This window comes from Crocuta crocuta, unplaced genomic scaffold, assembly GCF_008692635.1.
Source record: "Crocuta crocuta isolate KB4526 unplaced genomic scaffold, BGI_CrCroc_1.0 scaffold113, whole genome shotgun sequence".
Lineage (NCBI taxonomy): Eukaryota > Metazoa > Chordata > Mammalia > Carnivora > Hyaenidae > Crocuta > Crocuta crocuta.
This window is the reverse complement of record NW_027530368.1, coordinates 3,907,074-3,926,363: the sequence shown is the minus strand read 5'-3', so window position 1 is coordinate 3,926,363 and position 19,290 is coordinate 3,907,074. Positions and strand designations below refer to the sequence as shown.

At 38.9% G+C, this 19,290-nt stretch overlaps 1 protein-coding gene across 6 annotated transcripts in view; it reads left to right on the top strand.

The window, feature by feature from the left end:
* Positions 1–19,290, top strand: part of ZNF638 (zinc finger protein 638) — a 125,372-nt gene that overhangs the window by 35,862 nt on the left and 70,220 nt on the right. The window contains exon 1 of one of the 6 annotated variants that reach the window (XM_077766317.1): positions 10,998–11,066. The exons of the other annotated variants lie outside the window; for them this stretch is intronic. The gene's annotated coding sequence lies outside the window, so the exon portion shown is untranslated. Of the gene's footprint in view, positions 1–10,997; positions 11,067–19,290 lie in introns of those variants that run through there. 6 annotated transcript variants of the gene reach the window in all.

The following is a 19,290-nucleotide window of genomic DNA, read 5'->3' as shown; positions in this document are numbered from 1 at the left end:
ACCACTTTAGAGAATAAACTGTGGCTTTACAAAATAAAAGTATTTCTAAGTAAAAGAAAAAAGAATCAATATACATCCTATGTTTCAGTTGAGTTTTAAATCTGAGAATTGTACCTTCATGTGCACATACATTTTTTAAAATTTGCTTTGGCACAAGGAAAAACCTGTGGTCATTGTAAAAAAAAAAAAAGTAGAAATAAAAATGAGCAAGTAAAACACTCACTCAATATTTCCCACTGTTAACACCAGGCTTCTAATGACATCTACTTTTGGATATATGATTGCATATATGTATATTTTTCTTTTTAAAAATGAGATCATATGATAGATGCTTTAAACTTTTTCAGTTAATATTACAATCTAAAAAATTGAATTGTTGAGCAATATTCTGTTACATGGATCTAAAGCAATTGTGTGGTTTGTCCTCAGTTATTTCTGCAACCTCATCTCTTTCTTCATAGTCATTAAATATTGCCTATTCTCCACACTTGGCCTTGACCATCTTCTCACTCAGTATTATCTCCTCAGGGAATCTCATCAATGACTCACAGCTTCAATTATTAGATAGATGCCAGGGACTTCTAAATTTACATCTCATAAGCCTCTTTTGAGACCTAGCCTAGGGTATCTCATTGCCTATGTAGCATTTCTGCTTGTGTCAAAGACACTCTAAACTCTACATGTATCCAAGCTATACAGAGCTAATGACTCTTTCATCCCCCAAATCTGGCAGTCTTCCAGTGAATGGCAAATTCATCTGTCCCACTGAATAAGCCATCAATTTAGGAATTGAACTGTTAACACATCCTTCACCTCTCCCTTATATCTACATATTATCAAATTGTACCAACTTTACTTCCTAAAATATGTTAGGTTTTCCCATTTCTTATTGTCTTTATTGCCAACATCTTAGTTTATGTTATAATTTTTGGCCAAACAAACTAGTTTCCTGTACCCAATTAGGCTTCCATCTTAGGAATTCTCTACACCAATGCTTCTCAAAGTATCTGTGGTGAAGGACCAATTTCTAAAATTTCCAATCTGGGGCACTTGAGTGGCTTGGTTGAGCATCTAACTCTTGATTTGGGCTCAAGTCATAATCTCACAGAGCCCACTTGATTCTCTTTCTCCCTTTTCCCCTCTATTTATGCTCTTTTTTTTTTCTCTTTCTCTCTCTCTCAAAAATTAATTAACTAATTTTCAATCCGTCACAAAACAGTATTTTTCTGAAATATGATAAAAATAAGTTACTGGAAAAAATAAAATAAAAACCCAAAGAGATACAAAATAGAAGCCATGCATTTTTATTAGATTTAAGACCTAAAAGTGCTATGTTAAGTTGATATAAAAGTTTCTGAACACCCACTTTTTGCCCTTAATTGACATGTACTGGTTTATCTCCAATGCTTAGCAGAATGGTGAAGTATAGAAGACACTTAAGTGAAAGACATAACTTTGGCAATTGGACATTCGAGTTGTTTTCAGTTTTGAATCTATCTATAGTTAAGTCTTTATTTTTTTTTTAATTTTTTTTTAATGTTTTTATTTATTTCTAGGAGAGAGAGAGACAGCGTGAGCAGGGGAGGGTCAGAGAGAGAGGGAGTCACAGACTGAAACAGGCTCCAGGCTCTGAGCTGGCAGTCAGCACAGAGCCCAACGCGGGGCTCGAACCCACGAACCGCGAGATCGTGACCTGAGCGAAAGTCGGACGCTTAACCGACTAAGCCACCCAGGCGCCCCGTTAAGTCTTTATTTCTTTAGGATCGATTCCTAGATATAGAATTGTTATATCCAGAGTACAGATTTTTTTTTTTAAGTAGGCTTCTTGCCTAGCACAGAGCCCAATGTAGGACATGAACTCAAGACCTGAGATCAAAGGTCACACACTTAACTGACTGAGCCACCCAGCATCCCCAGAGTAGAGACATTTTTAAAAAAGTTTTCTGTTAAGTTAAATTATCTTCCAGGAAGACTGTGTACATATCAATATTGAATGTGCATGCTCATTTCTGTTCCTCAGGAATAGATCTCTCTTTTTTTTAAGTTTATTTGTTTATTTTCAGAGAGAGAGAAAGAGAGAGAGAGAGAGAGTGGATGGATGCATGTACATGCAGGGGAGGGGCAGAGAGAGAGGGAGAGAGAGAATCTCAAGCAGGCTCCACACAGTGCAGAGCCTGATTCAGGGCCTGATCTTACTTAGGACCTCAGGATCATGACTTGAGCTGATATCAAGAGCCAGATACTTAACAGACTGAGCTCCCAGGTGCCCCATGAATAGGTCTCTTTGTCTTTAAGCTCCTTCACTCATATTTAACTGCTCAGTCATGGCCTCTCTCTTGAGACATTTTCGAGGTGGGGAGGAACAACTTATCTTCCTCTTGTCCCCAGTGTGCATTTCAGACTGGCTCATTTTGATGTGGTATTCACCTTTGTCCCACCTAGAGTCAGTTGCATGAGACAAAAGGAAGCAAGAGGCCATTGACTTTTCAGGCTCTCCCAATTCTTTGGATCTTCCTGGACCCTGATCAGCTCTCCCATTGTGACCCTTTCTTTACATTAGCTTGAGGCAGAACTTTTGGCTTTTGTAACCTAGTAAGGTTAGTGATTATCTGACATATACCCATTTTGGGATTATTGTCTCTGGGCAATAAAGATAACTCTTTGCAAGGCTCTAGAGTATTCTTATTTGTTTTCAAAATGGACCATTTTGACTGAAGCTTATTCTTTCTTGAACGAGTCTATGTCAGAAGTAGCCAATTATATGACTTAGCTTATATGACTGAGGATAGTTTTTGACTTTAATACAAAAACACTGGCTTGGGGGTACCTGGGTGGCTCAGTTGGTTAAGCATCTGACTCTTGATTTTGGCTGCAGTCATGATCTTGCATTCGAGTTCTTGAATTCGAGCACTCATTAGGCTCTGTACTGACAGTGTAGAGCCTGCTTGGGATTCTCTTTCTCTCCCTCTGCCTATTCCCCCATTCTCTCTGTCTCTCTCTCTCAAAATAAATAGACTTTAAAAAGTTAAAAATAAAAAACATCGGATCAGGCAAATAAACTTATTATCTTATACAACCAAAAGCCCAGCGGTAGGGTGGTAACTGGTAAAGGTCAGCAGAGGCCCACTTATGTCCATATAGACCCAGGTTTATTCCTCTCTTCATCCTGCCATTCTCAACAGAGGCTCTATCCTAAGACTGGCTTCCTGTGGTGGCAAGGGAGCTGCCAGTAACTACAAAGAATAGAGACTTTCTTGGTGATGTCTTGGAGTGGCGACAAGGAGAGGCTGTCCACTAAAATGAAACGTCTTTTCCCTTTAGTCTGATTGGTCCAGTTTAGGTCATGGGTTCATATATAAGATACTGTATTTCTAAAACCCTCTATAGCTTTAGAGTCGATGTTCTAAAGTTATAGTAGTTCTAAAGATAGGCACAGAGTCGATGTTCCAAGTTATAGTAGTTTAACTAGCTCTTGGCTTTGAGCATAGTTGGATATAAGGGCTCAGGTGATGGCATCCACATCCTCCTCTCTTTTACAGCTTTTCTCCACTTGGTAGTCATGAGGCCACCAGAATCTGAGACTTTCATCTTATCAGGTTAGCAACCTTAGCAGAAAGAGAGCATCTTCTCTGATAACTCTGCAGAAAAACCCCAGAGAAGATCCTGATTGGCCATATTCTCATCCTGAATCAATTACTGTGACCACAGGAATAAAATACTTGGGTCAGGTCTGGGTCCTGTGTCTAAGAGGAGGCACCCCTAAGCCACTTAGAAGTAGTTCTTCTCTACAAAAGGGCTTGGTTACTGGACAGAAGTGAGGATAGGTACCGGGAAGGCAAAACTAATAGGTGTTCACTATAATGGTATTTTAGGAATTCAAAGGAGACCAATTTGGGTAGAGTAGTAGCTCTCAAATTGTGGTCCCCAGATATATTGATTGAATCAGTAACTGTAGGGGATGGAGCCAGCAATCTGTATTTTAATAAACCTCTCAGGGAGCGCCTGTGTGGCTCAGTCAGTTAAGCTTCCGACTTCAGCTCAGGTCATGATCTCACGGTTCATGGGTTTGAGCCCTGCGTCGGGCTCTGTGCTGACATTTAGCTCAGAGCCTGGAGCCTGTCTTCGGATTCTGTGTCTCCTTTCTCTCTGACCCTTCCCTGCTCATGCTGTCTCTATCTCTCTCTCAAAAATAAATAAAACATTAAAAAAAAACCTCAGGTGATTCTGATGCAGGATGAAGTTTGAAAATCAGTGATAATGAGGTTTCCCTCTGGAGCTATGGAAGTGTAATAGAACAAGCAATTAATTCTGGGTATAGGGGAGGTTTCTTAGGAGAGGTGGAATTTAATTTGAGCTCCAAGGGATTAGGTGGACCTCACTGTGTGAGAACATTTCCATTTTTTTCTCTCCACCTTTCTACTCTTCTCTTTCATCGAAGCCTGGCTGATGCCAGTTTAACATATTAATTCTGCCTCTTGAACCACTGTGTCTCAGCTTTTATCCTTTTTACTGATTCAAACCCTAGCCATCCTTGAAAGTTCAGCTAAAACCTTCATTTCTTCCAGGAAATCTTTTTTAAAAATTTATTTTAATTTATTTTATTGTTTACTTATTTATTTTGAGATACAGCGAGAGCAGGGGAGGGGCAGAGAAAGAGGGGGAGAGAGAGAATCCCAAGTGGACTCTGCACAGTCAGTGCACAGAGCCCAACGCAGGGCTTGATTTCATGAAACCATGAAATCATAACCTGAGCCAAAGTCAGATGCTTAACCGACTGAGCCACCAAGGTGGGAAAAGAAAGAAGGGAAAGTCAGGTGGAAGGTATCCTCTTTATGACCTAGCCTTAAAAGTCACATAGCATCCCTTCCACCACATTTTATTCATTAGAAACAATATGCTAAGTCTGAGCTGCATTCAATGGGTGTGGAATTAGGCTCTTCCTTGTGAAGTGAATCATATCAAAGAATCTGTGGACATATTTAGGAATCACTTTTTTCCCCTTAGTGTTTATTTATTTTTGAGAGATAGAGAGCAGGGGATGGGCAGAGAGAGAGGGAGATAGGATCTGAAGTGCTGTCAGTGCAGAGCCCAACACAGGGCTCAAACTCACAAACTGCAAGATCATGACCTGAGCCAAAGTTGGATTCTCAACCAACTGAGCCACCTAGGCACCCTTAGAAATCACCTTAATAAGAAGAGGCAAACTGGGGACCTGGGTGGCTCAGGCGGTTGAGCATCCAAGTTCAGCTCAAGTCATATGGTTCATGGGTTTGAGTCCCACATTGGGATTGCTGTGTCAGTGAGGACCCGCTTTGGATCCTCTGTCCCCCCATCTCTCTGCCCCTCCCCTGCTTATGCTCTTTCTCTCAAAGGTAAACATTTAAAAAATGATTTAAAAAAAAAGAAGTAGCAAACTGATTTCTAGTCACCTTTCCACTGGCTTTGATAAAAACTCAGAAAAATAAATGCTTGTTCTTTTGAGTTAGTTTCTGAACTTCTCTGTATATTATACATGGGCACATCTTATAGTCTGGCACAAATGAGGCAAAATTCAAATATCAGTAAGATCCAACTTTGTTGATGTTTATGACCTTTAGGAGAGCATGACATGGCTCTGGGGTTTCTGAGACTTTCATCATGGCTCTGTGTCTATCCCAATTATTAGATTTGGATTCTAAAGACATATGGAGTGCAGGGACACCCTGGGTAGCTCAGTTGGTTGAATGTCCAACTCTTGATTTTGGCTCAGGTCATGATCCCAGGGTCATGGGATTGAGCCCCATGTTGGGCTCTGTTGAGTATGGAGCCTGCTTAAGATTCTCTCTCTCCCTCCCTCCCTCTCTCTCTCTCTCTCTCTCTCTCTCCTCCCCCCCCATCTGTACTTCTCAATTCATGTGCGCTCTCTCTCTTTCTAAAATAGGAAGGAAGGAAGGAAGGAAGGAATATGGAGGGCAATTATTGCCCCCAAATCCTATTTTTTATAACACTTGCACTTGAAGATGAGATGGTGATGAGATTCTTTATGTCATTTAGACAAATTCCCATGCATGTTAACAAATCACAGGAAAGGCTTGTGATGACTATTCTTTTTTCTAATCCTTTCAGGCATTGAGCTGTGACTGTGCTGAACAGGCGGAAGCAGTGGATAGAGCTGCTCAGTACTTGTATGACCAATCAGAAAGCAGAGTGGGTAACAAAAGGGGAGGAGGATTGTGGAGTGAGGTCAGAAGAGGATGTGGAGTAAAACGACCTTTTTTTCTGTCGAGAATACTGACATTTTTAGATGGGAAAGCAAATTTCTGCAAGTGGTCCAAGGTAGCTAAACGATATAAAAGCATGGAGTAGTGTGGATATAGTAGATTCTAAAAATTTTTTTAAATGCCTTTTTCTTAGGAATGCCAAAAATATTCATGAGTATCTTTTAGTTTACAGGAGATTTCCAGATTCACATCTTATGGGCAAGCTAATCTAGTCCCTTCCCTTCCCCCTTTTTATGGTAAGAAAACCGAAATCCATTGAGGTTAGTATCAGAGCAGGGGCTAAAAAGGAAACTCTTGTGGTTCCTAATCCAGTATGTATTCAACGTTCTGTATAGCCATGAGTGGTTTATCAAGATTTCCATGATCTGATCCCTTGTACTTCTCCATCCGTATCTTGCCCTTCTTCTATATCATTCCATTGCAACTGTGCTAGCCTTCTAGTTATTCCTCAAACATACCCATGTGCTCCTGTCCCAGGGCCTTTGCACTTCATGTGTCCTCTGTTGGAAAGTTCTTCCAGATATCTGTATGACTTTCCCTCTCTCTTCTCTTATATCTCTGCTGTCACCTTACGAGAGAGGACTTCCCAGATGACCATATCTAAAGCATTATCCAACCACTGCTTTATCATTTTTCCCTTACTTGCTTTATTTCCCTTATTTTCTGTTATGACATTATATATTCCTTTGTTTATTGTTTCTTTCCACGAAAACGTAAATTCTGTGAAAGCAGGTACTTGATTTTTATTGACTACTGTATCTTCCAGTATTTAGAATAGTAGCACAGAGTGGTGCCTGGGTGGCTCAGTTGGTTAAGCGTCCGACTTAGGCTCAGGTCATGATCTTACGGTTCGTGGGTTCGAGCCCCACATCGGGCTCTGTGCTGACAGCTAGCTCAGGCCTGGAGCCTGCTTCAGAATCTGTGTGTCCCTCTCTCCCTGTTCATGCTGTCGCGCGCTCTCTCTCTCTCTCTCACTCTCTCTCACTCAGAAATAAATAAAAACAAAAATTAAAAAAAAACATTAGAATAGTAGCACAGAGTAAGTATTCAATGTAATAAAGGTCAATTTGTCATGCCTTTGTTCAAAATCTTCCCATCTCATTCACAGTAAAAACCAAAGTCCTTGAGATGGTCTTTGTTATGGACTGAACTGTGTCCTCCCAAATTCATATCTTGAAATCTTAACCCCAGTATGCCTTAGAATATGACTGTATTTAGAGATAGGACCTTAAAAGGTAATTACAGTTAAATGAAGTCATGTGAGTGGGCTCTAATCCAATATGACTGATATTCTTATAAGAAGAGGTTAGAGACACTAGGGATGTATGTGCATAGAAAAAGCCCATGTAAAGACACAGAAAGAAATTGGCCAACTACAAACCGAGGAGAGAAGCCTAAGGATAAACCAAAGCTGTCTATACCCTGATCTTGTACTTCTAGCCTTCAAAAGTGTGCAAAAATAAATCTCTGTTGTTTAAGCCACCCCACCAGTGATATTTTGCTAATGGTGACCACAGCAGACTAAAACAGCCTGGCTCCCCTCCACCTCATCTCTTTTGTTCCCTCTTACTCATCTATTGCAGCTTCTTTGGCTTTCTTGCAGTTTCTCAAGTATGCCAAGATGGCCTTCACCAGAAAAATTTTTGTATTTTATTTCACCTTTCCTAGACTACTCTTTTCCTCCCAGATTTCTCTTCTGCTTATTTATACACTTCAGTCAGGTTTCTGCTCATGTGCTGCCTTCTTAGCCATGCCTTTTTTTTTTAAGTGTATTTATTTATTTTGACAGAGAGAGAGAGACCGAGAGAGAGAGAGGGAGAGAGAGAGAGAGAGAGAGAGAGTACTTGGCACTCTTTGGTGCCAGAGAAATTCCTGGAACAGAGTAGGCCCTCAAATAATATTTAGTGGGTCAGTTAATGAATGTTAAAAATGGTACTGGTGCGGGGTGCCTGGGTGGGTCAGCCGGTTAGCATCAGACTTCAGCTCAGGTCATGATCTCATGATTTGTGGGTTCAGGACCCATGTCGAGCTCTGTGCTGACAGCTCTGAGTCTGGAGCCTGCTTCAGATTCTGTGTCTCCCTCTCTCTGCCCCTCCCCTACTCCTGCTCTATCTCTGTCTCTCAAAAATGAAAAAACGTTAGAAAAGATTTTTTTAAATGGTACTGGCTCATAGGTAGAGAGCTAAGTAAGACAGACTAGAAGGTCCATAAATCCATTTTATTTATGGGAACTTTGTTGTTTGTGTTTTAAAGGGAAGAGCCATTTCAATGAAGGGAGAGAAAGTATGGTTTTTATAATATCTGAAAAATTCATGGTTTAATACATTAGGAGGAAAATAAAGTTAGATCTTTACTTCATATCAGAAAAAGAATAAATGTTAGATAAAATGCATCTAACCTTAAAACATAAAATTATGAAATTGTAAACAAAAAATTTAGCAAGTTTAGGAGAATTTTTGTATAATTCCTGGGTGTGTATGCTTCTGGGGGGTAGAGTGAAGTTTCTAGACAAAAAGAATACTCAGAAGTCATAAAAGAAAAGATAGATTTGATTACATTTAAAATTTATAATGGCAAAAGATAGAAAATATATACCTATTTGACAAAGGGTTAATGTTCCTTATATACTAAGAATTACTTGCTAATACAAAATAGACAATCAGCTTATTAGAAATATAAGCAAAGAATATTAGAAGGATTTTTAAAAAATGTTTATTTATTTTTGAAAGAGAGAGACAGAGCGTGAATGGGGAAGGGGCAGAGAGAGAAGGAGACACAGAATCTGAAGCAGGCTCCAGGCTCTGAGCTGTCAGCACAGAGCCCGACGCAGAACTTGAACTCACAGACCACGAGATCATGACCTGAGCAGAAGTCAGATGCTTAACTGACTGAGCTACCCAGGGACCCCTAGAAGGATATTTTTAAAGGAGGAAATTCATATGGCCAGAAAGGAGGTCTACAATTGCCTATGCACATGAACACACACACATTTTTACTCATTCACTTTTTAGTATACACTAATTTTTCTACTGTGTGTCAAGTATCATTATAGGTATTGAAGATACAGCAGTGAAGAAAACAGGCAAAATCTCTAACATCATGGAGCTTATGTTCTAGTGGAGAGAGATAAGAAACAATCAGAAATTGTATGGTATGTTAGGTATAAGTGCTGTAGAAATAAATAAAAACATGTAAGGGGACAACATAAAAGAAAAAGCAATTTACAGGGTTAGTTTGCCCATTTCTAGGGAAATGAATTTGAAAACCCAGATGAAATGGATGTTTTTCTAGGAGAATTAAATTACCAAAATGATTGGGGGGGAGAGAAATTCTAATCAAATTATATATCACAAAACATCTAGATATAGATATATGTATCTCTTTATACATCTTTATGTAGCAGTGTAACTATTGAGATTCTAGCCTATAGAAACAAAAATACTAGTTGGTAAGGCTGTTTATATAGAACAATGTTTGTAGTATCCAAAAGATTGAAAACAACTTCGGTGTCAACAACACGTTGAATAATTGATGATGGAGCCATACTATGAATATTATCTATTTAAGAAAGAGGCTCTATATTGTTTATTTGGAGAAATATCAGTAATCAGAAATGGAAATAGCAGGCTAATGTGTAAGTTTTTGGCAAAAAAGAAAAAGAACATTTTTCATTACATGCAAATAACACATTTGTGTATCTTTGTATCAATATACAGAAATGTATGGAAGGAAACACTTCAAGACTTAATGTTGGTTATTTGGAGTTGGCGTTTTGGCTTTTTTGGTTTTTTTTTTTGTTTTTTAAAAGGTTTTTTGCCTCTACCAGGNACTATAATTTGTAAAAAGAGTTTTCTTTCAGCTTTTTCTGTGCTTATTTTTACTTATTAAATTTATTAAATTTTTTAAATATTTATTTATTTTTGAGAGAGGGAGACACAAACTCTGAGATTATGAGCCTAACCGTCTAAGCCACTCCGGCCTCCTTCTATGCTTTTTTTNTGCTGGCTGCTAGGTAAAACTGACACATGAGACTTAGGGCAGGTGTGATTTGTGTGGTATCCAAGATGAGACTTGTGAGTTTTACCAGGTTTTGCCCAACCATTGAGCGTTTATGTTGCTGTAGTAGAGGAAGTTAAGTTACTCAAATTTCCTCAACCCCACGTTTTTCATCAGTTAAATGAAGGTTAAAAATATCTAACACACAGGTAGGTTATTTTTATTGTGGAATGACACATGAAAGGATTTTTAGAGCGTTAAGCTTTTAGCTTAATAAACTTCAAATCAGTTCTAATTTCCTGACATTTTCAGTGGGTGTGATACACATCACAGCATTGCTAGGGATGCAAAACTAGATGTAAGACAGGAACATAAAGGCAGGCAAAATCTTAACCGTACGAAGCATTATGATATCCAGTGCGAAATGAATATTACTGAAGCCAAAAATGCTCAGGGAAGACTTCATGGAGGCGAGAAAACACAGGTCTTAAAGGTTGCGCATTATTTGGAAGGGACAAGCACAGAGCAGGCAGAGGCACGGATACACGGGTGCCTGAGAACACAGTGGACTCCTGGAACGCCACACGCGAGAGCGCCCCCTTCCGGGACCAAGCTCCTCTGGCTCCTTTCTCTTGCTTCCCCGCGAGCGCGGTGCCGGCGGTACGCAGGCGCCGGGAGCAGATGAGGGCTCGCAAAGGCTCGGTAGGCGCGCATGCGTGCAGCTCTCTGGAGGCGGTAGCTTCTTCGGCGTCGAGACTGGAGGCCGAGTGCTAAACTGTGGGGCGCAAATGGGATCCGGCTGTTAGTCGGGTAGGCATAGGTAGGGCCGCTGCCTTGTGGGGAATAGGGGGCTGGAAGGCGGGAGCCCGTAGCGTGGGGGTCCTGAGCCTTTCCTGCGAGATCCGGGCCGACTATTGTATCTGTGTCGCAGCGGCTGCGCACAAAATGGCGGCGGGCAGGCGGCGGGGGCGGGAGGAGGTTGGGGGACCCCCGGGATGGGAAGGGAAGCTTGGCTGCCCGGCTACCGCGTCCGGTCATCTTGCTGCCCCGGAGGGCCGGGTCGGGCATCCGTGCTAGGACCTTGCTTCTGGAAGAGGCGCCCGACGCTATTGCATTGGGCCGAGGAACAAGAACAGCCCTTTGGCAGCGCCGTGGCGGCCCCTTCCCCATCCGCGCAGGGCCTGCTGAGGCCGCGCCGGGCCTGACAGCCAGAGGAAGCGGTGGTGCGGGAGCACCGACGAGGGAGTAACCATTCCCATCGGGCCATGAAGAGAGACGATGGAGCTTGAGGGAGTTGAGCCCTGTGGCGAGCGACGTTATGCAAGGAGCGTGGAGAGAACATGTTTGTGTTTGGGGCTGGGCAACGGGGAGTAGGGATGAAGGGAGAATGTTAGACCCAGCGGCTTTTGCTGGTCGCTGTTTCCTGCGCTTGCCTTTTGCAGCTACGAAAGCAAAGAAAATGTCACCTTTGTGCGTGATACGGAGAGCCAAAAATGGTTCTGATACTTATTTACAAGTTTCTCAGGAATCGCGAATACGGATCGTTAGTGGTTTACTTGTGTTTGTTTCCTAGGCTGAGCCCCGTTCTGATAAAGGTGGGGGGACAATGTATACCAAACAGTTGAATCCTTGAGTACGTTTTGATCGATCTTTTGTTGTTTGAGATAATTGCGAACGAGGGAGACTTTTGTTAGTACAAAGTCTAGTTGAACTAGACAATGACGGCCGCCTCAAGCTAATTTTTCTTAATCTTCACATTTACTCTGTGGTGTAATTGGGGGCGGGGAGGGGAACTCTATTTTAATCTGAAGGATTTCTGAAGAAAAACTTGTTACCAGGATATAGCAACTTAAGTTGATTCAAATTCTTTTTCTGACCGGCTTTGGAATTGTGCACAAAAGAATTTCTTCTTTTTTATCCTTCATTTGTTGTAAGTGGGTTGACTTATTTGTCAGGGATATTTGCTGATTCAGATTTGCAGTTAGAATTGAAAAATTGGAAAAATTAATATACAAAAAGTGATCAATGAAGTTTATACAGAAAGACAAATGCATACTTTACATAATTTCAGGATAGTTTTAATTTTATTAGGCATTCTAGACTTTATGTTGCATTCTTTTCTTTTCAGTTTGACATTTCGTATATATGTTTTATTTTATATCGCCATACTCTGTAATACGCGCTTTTAAGTGATCATGTGGACTCCAACATGTTAATACAGTAAAATATGCCGGGCCATTCATTGCTTGGTTGTTGGAAGCTAGTTCAGAAAAAGATAAAACAGTTGGAAGAAGATCACAAAATCTCATTTTTCTATTAACTGGTTTCGGAATGTACTCATGTTACATATATATTACCTTGAATATTGGTTATATTTTAGTCTTGTAATTTCTTTTCTTTTTTTGTCTTGGAGAGTATATAGGGGATACTCTTGTTTTAAAAAAAGCTTATTACAATCAGTAATCACTTTGTATTTCAGGGCTGTCCTAAAGATTTTCTCTTGGGAGCTTTTCAGAGGTGACCTCTGGAAATTGTCTTTTTATGTAGTGAAAGAGAATAAGAGACAAATAGTTTAATGAAAAGAGAATAGACTTTGGAATCATCTGGATTCAATCCCTGTTTCTTTCTTACTGTATATGTAAGGTTTTGGGCAGGTTATTTTAGTCTTAGTGAACTTTTGTTTTCCTATCTGTACAATGGTGATAAATACTATTTTCTGCTTGAGATTGTTGTGAGAGTTGAGTGAGATAGTGATTGTAAAGCTCCTATTCTTTGGCACATACTAGGTGCTTAATAAATGTTAGCTGTTACCTTTTTTACAAGTTTTTCAGTCTTAGGCAGCATTTTTTGTTTGAAGATTGTTTCCCGTGGATATTCGCTTTTAGTTAAAAAGAGGCTTACAGGAATTCAGGTTAAATTGATAGAATTTTGGAGCTGAAAAATCTTTAATCTTTCATTAAAATGTTTGATGTATCTATAAATTTTATATATGCTTGTAGTAACACTTATCAAGTATATTGTAACCACTTATTTTATATGATTGTTCATCTTTGTATCTGTCCCAGCGACTGGTATGTATTCAGTGCTCATATGTTAAGTGAATGTACTCAGCTGGTACTTGCGAGAGCCTGGGTAAGATCCCTGGCCTTTGAAGTCCAAATTGTGTTCTAACATGATTTTACTTAATGTGTACCAGTCAAAGTTTGAATAAATCTGTCCAAATTCTTCATAAAATGCTTTAGATACTAAGAATTCGTGCTTCCAGTATGAGTATCCAGTGACATAGTTTGGGCTGTTTGGACCATTTTGCAAGGAAAGAGCAGCTACTGAATGTTGACATATGGTGGTTTAGACCTCCTCCACATTGAAAGTAATTCTGTTTGTGGTCAAAGCCAATAAAGCCCTGTTTATATTCAACTTTACTTTTTTATTGCTTCAACTTTATTTACTATAGTCTGAAATTTGTGGCTGAGGATGCAAGTGGAAAATAGGTATATGAAAGAGAATAATGGAAAAGAAGAAGGTGAGGTGTAGAAATAAAACATAGCTGTAGTAATGATCAGTGAGGGTCAAGAACAAGAGTGTTTTAATGAGAAAAATGTTTAGGGAGTGCGAGAGACTTTTAAGGTACACGTATTTTGGTATTTTCTTCATGATTACCTTGGGCACACGTTGGATTATGTTTTTAATGTTTTATTTATTTCTGAGAGAGACAGACAGACGGACAGTGTGAGCAGGGGAGGGTCAGAGAAAGGTTGATATAGAATCTGAAGCGGGCTCCAGTCTCTGAGCTAGCTGCCAGTACAGAGCCCGATGCGGGGCTCGAACCCACAAACCGTGAGATCAAGACCTGAGCTGAAGTCGGACACTTAACCGACTGAGCCCCCCAGGCGCCCCTATATTGGATTATTTTTGACTCTTGAACCCCTTAAATACCAAAATAATTATTGTTCGAGTCTTTTAAGTTTCTACACTTTTTTTTTCCTACCTTCATTGTATTAAACTTTCAGCTGATATTCTTGTCCTGCTGTTGAGTGAATGTTGCCAACTTCATTTTCCTTTGAATTTCTTCATTTGTTTAGAAAACCTTATATTATGGAAAATTTTAAACCTACATAAAAGCAGAGAGTATTATGTAATGATTCACCCACGTACCCATCTTCAATAATTGCAAGCTAATGGTCAATCATGTCTCTACCTTCCACCCTATTACTCTTTTTTAAATTTTTTAATGTTTGTTTATTTTTGAAAGACAGAGTACAAACGGAGGAGGGGCAGAGAGAGAGGGAGATGAAGAATCTGAAGCCAGCGCCAGGCTCCCAGCTGTCAGCACAGAGCCTGATGTGGGGCTCAAACTCAGGAACCATGAGATCTGATGTGAGGCTCCAACTCAGGAACCATTAGATCATGACCTGAGCCGAAATTGGATACTTAACCCCACCCAGGTGCCCCTCCACCCTACTACATTTAAGCAAATACTGTATCATTTATCAGTTTATAGTTCAAAATTTTTCTTTAAAATGCTTAGAGAAAAACATGCTTATTACTCCTAAAATAACAGTTCCTTAATGTCAGATAATATTCAGATTTCCCCAGTTGTGTTTCATATACCATGTTCATGGTGTATATATACATATACATACACTATATACATAGTGTATAGTTTTTATTTCAACTACTATATTGAAATTTTCAGAAATTATCCAAGTCTTAATACAAGAAACAGGGATCTACCTACTTCTTCAGCAAAGCATTTTGTTTACTATCTTAATGTTTTTTTGAGCACCTATTGTGAGTTAGAAGATATAATTTTGCCAGGAGGTAGAATTAATTGTCATATCACCATTCTGAAATGGCATTGTTTTTATTCTTATTTTTCACATGATAAAACTGAGGCTTGGGTTAACCTTGCTGAGGGTCACATTTTTAGCACTCAACAGGACCAGAATTAATACACTGAGTTTAAGTTTTTAAACAACACTATGTTACATTAGTGTTAAATTTTACTTATGGGAGTTAACCAATTTTGTATGAAGTAATTCACTGGCACCCCTCCGAGCAGGGTGGATATCTTCAGATTAGTTGAAATGTCCCCAAAGATGAGATTATTATGAATTGCATAATAGGCTGACTAATAGTCAATAGGGAGTGTGAGCATGATGCAGAAAAAGAAAAATAAAAATGTGTTTAGGGCTGATGCTTTTGTATCGTGTTGGATGTTTTGCATGTTTTCTGCCTGTTGCCATACTTCTGTTTTTTTGTTTTTTGTTTTTTTTCCTTAGTGTATAATTAAGGATTTAGAAAGTCTGGTGTTAGACTTAAAAGGTTGGGTCATTAACTTCTTGAGTGAATTAAATCTCTGACAGGAATTCCCTGTCTCTCCCTACTTCCCTGTCCCCTCTTTCCTTTCTATTGTGCACAACCATACATGGTGGTTTTTTTCCCTGAACTGTTGGAAAGTAAATTGCATATATTGTAGTCCTTTATCTTAGTTTATTCTTTAATCTACCCTTTTCTGGTTTTGTCAATTGGCCCAATAGTGTTCTTTATAGCAGTTTTTTTTCCCCCTCCAATACAGGACCAGTCTAGGAGCAGATGATTGCACTTAATTGTCATATCCTTTAGTATTTTTTTACTCTGGAACATTTCCATAGCCTTTCTTTATATTCTGTGAAGTTGACATTTCTGAAGAATACAGCTTGCTTAGTTTCTCTCTTCTTTTTACTTTTTTTCTTTTTAATAGAACATTTCTCATTTAGGATTTGTCTGATGTTTCCGCTTGATTAGATTCAGATTATGTGTCCCTGGCCATAAAAGTCACATAAGTAATGCTGTGTCCCCATGGTATCAAATCTGGAGGTACATGATGTCCATCTGCCTGCCATGGATATTATGTTTGATCACACATTTGGTTAAAATGTTTGATTCCTGGGGCGCCTGGGTGGCTTAGTTGGCTAAGCGTCCGACTTTCGCTTAGGTCATGATCTCGCAGTTCGTGGGTTCGAGCCCTGCGTTGGGCTCTGTGCTGGCTGCCAGCTCAGAGCCTGGAGCCTATTTCAGAGTCTGTGTCTCCCTCTCTCTCTGACCCTCCCCTGCTCACGCTGTCTCTCTTCTCTCTCTCCTAGAAATAAATTTTAAAAAAAAAATTTAAAAAAAAATGTTTGATTCCTCCTTGTCTTGAACTAATTGATTTCTGGAGAGACATTTTAAGACTATGTAAGTGTCCTACTTAGCAAAAGTTCCCTCTTGATTTAACATGCATAGGTGATTTTTGTTTGAACCAGTCTTTACTATTATGTTTACAAAATGATTTTTCAAGTCAGCAGTCCCCCTGCATTAGCATTGATTACTTGGTATGGAGTTACGGACTCTTTTTTTTTTTTTTTTGGTCATTTATAATTTATTGTCCAGTTTTTTTCTTGTTATTCCTCATTTCATATATATGTATCTTGTTTTGCACAGTGAAAAGTCCTGGTTCTCAGCACTATAAAAACATTTACTTTTCTGCTTCATCCTATGACATATCTAAAGTAATTGAAGAGGGGCTCCTGGGTGGCTCAGTCTGTTAAGTGTCCGACTTAGGCTCAGGTCATGATCTCGCGGTTTGTGGGTTCGAGCCCCGCGTCGGGCTCTGTGCTGACTGCCAGCTCAGAGCCTGGAGCCTGTTTCAGAGTCTGTGACTCCCTCTCTCTCTGACCCTCCCCCTTCTCATGCTGTCTCTCTCTCAGAAATAATTAAAACATTAAAAAAAAAATAAAGTAATTGAAGAATTACTTCACCCATATCACTACCAAAGTAAGCTCCCAAAACAAACTACTAAAAAGAATAAGAATTTGTTTGTAGTTCTTCCCTTTCTCTTAGCTACTCTCAAACTGAGGATATATAAATTTAATAGTGGGTTCATAAATTACTTGAGTTAATTTTTTCCACAGTAGCTTATGGTATTCATTTGAAAAATGATTATATTAGTTTGCTCTCAGTTTTAGATTTTTTCCCTTCCTCCATCCTTGTTTTAATTTTTCTTAACATGCTGGCTGTTAACATGCTTCTAAAAGTCAAAACTGTATAATGAAATATTATTCCCATTTTTTTTTTCAGTCCTCTCTGTCCATTACCCCATATAGGTAAAACTAGAGTTTTAGCTTTATGAAGAGAGCGATCATTTCTGGCTTATAGCCTTGCTACTTCCCTACCTAGGCCAGCAGTGTCAAAGTATTTGTTAAGTGGATGCGTAACAGTTAGATTTGGAGTTACTCTGATGTATTTATTGCTAAGAAAACAGTTTCTCTAAGTTTTTTAGGAGTACCTAGCATTTTTTTTTTAAAAGATAACTCAAATGATCCAATAGTTGATTTTGGAATTTTATCCTCCTGAATCTGTTGAGAAAGGTAAATTCCTTTTCTTCATTTTGTTGTTAGCATTTGCATTAAGTAGTTGTACCTTGAGGCTTCATTGGTAGGATTGAAGTTTAAACAAAACAAAGGGAAGAAAAATTAAGCAACAAAGAAAAGGATTCTGTTTGGTGGAGCTTGCCTGTCCTTAAATTAGAGTTGAAAAAATGAGGCTTGAGAATTCTATAATTGCAAAAAGGAAGTTTATAATACCTTATAAATAGAAAGCCTAAACTATAACTACAAGGGTCTTTTTGGTCAAAACATTTTATTTGCAGTGAATGTGAATGATAGTTTTAAGAAAGATTAAACAATAATTTTCCTAAATGGTTAAAAATGTGCTTATATTTATTAAAGTTATGCAAATGAAATACAAATATACTCCTTACATTTCATTTACAGAGAAAATAAAAGGTTACTTAAAATTTTTTTTAACTAATGAAGATACATGGGGCATCTGGGTGGCTCAGTCGGCTAAGCATCTGACTTCAGCTCATGGTTCAGGGGTTTAAGCCCCGCCTTGGACTCTGCTGACAGCTCAGAGTCTTGAGCCTGCTTCAGATTCTGTGTCTCCCTTGCTCTCTGCCCCTCTCCCACTCATACTGTCTCTCTCTCTCTCTCTCTCTCTCTCTCTCTAGCTTTCTCTGCCCCTCCCCCACTCATACTATGTCTCTCTCAAAAATAAGCAAACATGGAAAACTTTTTAAAAATCAAAACTATTGAAGATAACGTTATTTGGCATATGGATTGTAGGCAGACTTTATTGTATTTTTAAAAATGTATATGTTAATTCTTACCAATGCTCAACATTATGTTTCATGCTTCTAATTTAACATTCACGTCATTTTAATGGGAATAGAACTGGAGACTGCTGAACACATGTATAGTAAAGTAATTTATCATAATTCCTCTTTTAATGATAATGTTTTGATGAATTACTTTATTAGAAAATTTTCTACCAGGATTAAAAGTTCTAATGGTAGCATAAGAAGGTGTTTGATGATTTTGCATTAGTGGATTACTGTCTGAAAATATTACTAAATGTAAACTAAAATGAAAATACACTAGATTTAGACAAGGTCTGAAATTCAGGAATCTTGGGATAAAAGAAATATTGCCTGAAAGTTCAGAAGGATCAGACTTGTTCTTAGGAAGGAGGTTAGTTGAAGAGACCTATTGAAAGAGTGACATTTGCCTATAATGACAGATTTTCTGGGATATGCATACAGGAGAGAAACTTTCTTCCCTCTAGCTAGCAGCAGCTCCTGGAATCAGAATGCATAATAAATAACTATGATTAAAGATCCTAATTTGTTTTACCTAGAGAGAAAGGAGAACAATCTCTTCTGGAGAGCCAGGGCTGTTAATTTATTACTATGTCTTCATTTTATTAGATTTCACATTGGGATTAAGCTATATAGGAGATATAGTGTAAGTGTGTGCCTGCGTGCATGTGTGTGTTTTAATGCGCCTAAAAAATGGAAACAAGCCAAACCTCTGCTTACTGAGAATTGAAATTTAAATTAGGAAAAGACCTTTTTATTTTTCTCTTCATGTATATTGCACATTATTCTGTTAATATTGAATGTTTCCGGACTGATATTCATGACTGATGCCCATATACCAGTTGTTTAAACATGGAA